At 41.0% G+C, this 3,519-nt stretch overlaps 1 non-coding gene across 1 annotated transcript; it reads right to left on the minus strand.

Moving 5' to 3' along the window:
* Positions 1-530: 530 nt before the first annotated feature.
* Positions 531-603, minus strand: TRNAW-CCA (transfer RNA tryptophan (anticodon CCA)). Its single transcript has one exon. It is a non-coding gene; the product is annotated as a tRNA-Trp (tRNA).
* Between the last annotated feature and the right edge of the window lie 2,916 nt (positions 604-3,519).

Below are 3,519 nucleotides of genomic sequence, written 5' to 3' on the forward strand. Positions count from 1 at the left end.
TACTAATTATCTTAAACACGTAGGGCTTCCTTGATGGCTCAGATGGTAAAGAATCTGCGTGCAATATAGGATACCCTGGTTCGATTCCTGGATTGGGAAGATCCCCTGCAGAAGGGATAGGCTACCCACTCTAGTATTCTTGGGCTTGCCAAGTGGCTCAGATGTTAAAGGATCCACCTGCAATGCTGGAGACCTGGGTTCAATCCCTGGGTTGCAAAGATCCTCTGGAAGAGGGCTTGGCAACCCTCTCCAGTATCCTTGCCTGGAGAATCCCCATGGACAGAGGTGCATGGCAGGCAATGGATTGCAGATTCGGACATGATTGAGTGACTAAGCACAGCCTAGTGTATCAATTATTATATTATTATTTTAGATATAATTTTGAATGAGTAAGTGGAAAATATGACCTCATGAAATTTAGGACATTAAATGCCTAAGAAGTGGGGACTGTAGCCCACCAGGCTCCTCTGTCCATGGGATTCTCCAGGCAAGAATACTGGAGTGGGTTGCCATTTCCTTCTCCAGGGGATCTTCCTGACCCAGGGATCGAACCCAGGTCTCCTGCATTGGAGGCAGACGCTTTAACCTCTGAGCCACCAGGGAAGCCCTAAGAAGTAGGGACTACAGTTACTAAAACTGAAACTACCTATGAAGATAAATGCTACATTAAAAGGATCAGCATAGCATGACTATAATTATAAACTTATGAAACTATATTTGCCACAGATTAATTTGATTATTTGTATTAACCAATGCATGCATGGGCTCGATAAAGGACAGAAATGGTATGGACCTAACAGAAGCAGAAGATATTAAGAAGAGATGGCAAGAATACACAAAAGAACTCACAATGGTGTGATCACTCACCTAGAGCCAGACATCCTGGAATGTGAAGTCAAGCGGGCCTTAGAAAGCATCATTACGAACAAAGCTAGTGGAGGTGATGGAATTCCAGTTGAGCTATTCCAAATCCTGAAAGATGATGCTGTGAAAGTGCTGCACACAATATGCCAGCAAATTTGGACAACTCAGCAGTGGCCACAGGACTGGAAAAGGTCAGTTTTCATTTCAATCCCAAAGAAAGACAATCCCAAAGAATGCTCAAACTACCGCACAATTGCACTCATCTCACACGCTAGTCAAGTAATGCTCAAAATTCTCCAAGCCAGGCTTTAGCAATATGTGAACCATGAACTTCCTGATGTTCAAGCTGGTTTTAGAAAGGGCAGAAGAATCAGAGATCAAATTGCCAACATCCGCTGGATCATGGAAAAAGCAAGAGAGTTCCAGAAATATATCTATTTTTGCTTTATTGACTATGCCAAAGCCTTTGACTGTGTGGATCACAATAAACTGTAGAAAATTCTGAAAGAGATGGGAAAACCAGACCACCTGATCTGCCTCTTGAGAAATTTGTATGCAGGTCAGGAAGCAACAGTTAGAGCTGGACATGGAACAACAGACTGGTTCCAATTAGGAAAAGGAGTACGTCAAGGCTCTATATTGTCACCCTGCTTATTTAACTTAAATGCAGAGTACATCATGAGAAACACTGGGCTTGAAGAAACACAAGCGGGAATCAAGATTGCCAGGAGAAATATCAATAACCTCAGATATGCAGATGACACCACCCTTATGGCAGAAAGTGAAGAGGAACTAAAAAGCCTCTTGATGAAGGTGAAAGTGGAGAGTGAAAAAGTTGGCTTAAAGCTCAACATTCAGAAAACGAAGATCATGGCATCCGGTCCCATCACTTCATGGGAAATAGATAGGGAAACAGTGGAAACAGTGTCAGACTTTATTTTTCTGGGCTCCAAAATCACTGCAGATGGTGACTGCAGCCATGAAATTAAAAGACGCTTACTCCTTGGAAGGAAAGTTATGACCAACCTAGTTAGCATATTCAAAAGCAGAGACATTAGTTTGCCAACAAAGGTTCATCTAGTCAAGGCTATGGTTTTTCCTGTGGTCATGTATGGATGTGAGAGTTGGACTGTGAAGAAGGCTGAGTGCCAAAGAATTGATGCTTTTGAAGTGTGGTGTTGGAGAAGACTCTTGAGAGTCCCTGGGACTGCAAGGAGATCCAACCAGTCTATTCTGAAGGAGATCAGCCCTGGGATTTCTTTGGAAGGAATGATGCTAAAGCTGAAACTCCAGTACTTTGGCCACCTCATGCGAAGAGTTGACTCATTGGAAAAGACTCTGATGCTGGGAGGGATTGGGGGCAAGAGGAGAAGAGGACGACAGAGGATGAGATGGCTGGATGGCATCACTGACTCGATGGATGTGAGTCTGAGTGAACTCCGGGAGTTGGTGATGGACAGGGAGGCCTGGCGTGCTGCAATTCATGGGGTCACAAAGAGTTAGACACGACTGAGTGACTGATCTGATCTGATCTGATGCATGCATGGCAACCCACTCCATTATTCTTGCCTGGAGAATCCCCACAGACAGAGGACCCTGGCGTGCTACAGTCCATGGGTTCACAAAGAATCAGACACAACTGAGCAACGAAGCACATGCATGCTGTTCAGGTCATTGTTCCAACTATTACTTGATGTTCAGTGTTTGCTCTACATTCTGTTTCTTTGAAATCTTGACACAAGCTATAAATTTATGTTGTGTCCTGATGAAATAGTACAACGGATGAAACCCCTTCCTACCATAAAACTAGTGTGGAGTAACTAGCCTGAGCCATCCCTCTCTACACACACACTGACACACACACACACACAGTGCTGCAACCTAGCACTGAGTCATCAGAGATAAGATTGCATGCCTATTTATCTTTGTATCCAACAGGGTGATGAGGACAGTGTTTCATATTTCAGAAAGTCATTTTGGAATTGAAATGAATTGTATTGATTTTGGTGTTTAGTCACCACTATTATCCTAATTGAGCAATTTCCTCATTTTTCTTGTCAAATTAAAGGGTTAAACAAGAGGATCCCTCCTTTCCCTATGCTACCCACAACTGTAACTTATACTTACCTTCATCATAATCTTCATTATATGCAGTTATGATTTGCCTACTATATAGTAAAAACTTCAATATGTGATTTTGTTAATAGTATCTACTTGATACATTCACTTAGAAAATATTTGTTAAATAAATAAATGAACTGCAAACTTAAAGAATGCATCCTTATTATGTTTATAACACATATAATAATAATCTAATGTATTCCTGACTACATGCCTTATTTTAATTATTGAATTGTGCTTATTTCCACCTAAAACATTTGAGAACGCCTAATGAGCAGTTAGGGAAATATAATATTTTATGAGGGTTGTTAGATAAAATATTGAGTAAGGATTTTCAGCACACCTGCACAAACTCATTTGCAAACAGAAGATAGAGAGTTGTTTGTCTAGCAGAACAGTGCCTTGGTGATAAAACAGAAAATACATGCATTATATTTTATTTCCAGATGGCACAGTTTTACAAAAGTGAGTCCAACTAAATTATTGTATGAGATGTCTATTCTTTAAAAATATGTGTGCATAATAAATTACTTC

This window comes from Bubalus kerabau, chromosome 14, assembly GCF_029407905.1.
Source record: "Bubalus kerabau isolate K-KA32 ecotype Philippines breed swamp buffalo chromosome 14, PCC_UOA_SB_1v2, whole genome shotgun sequence".
In the NCBI taxonomy this organism is placed as follows: Eukaryota; Metazoa; Chordata; class Mammalia; order Artiodactyla; family Bovidae; genus Bubalus; species Bubalus kerabau.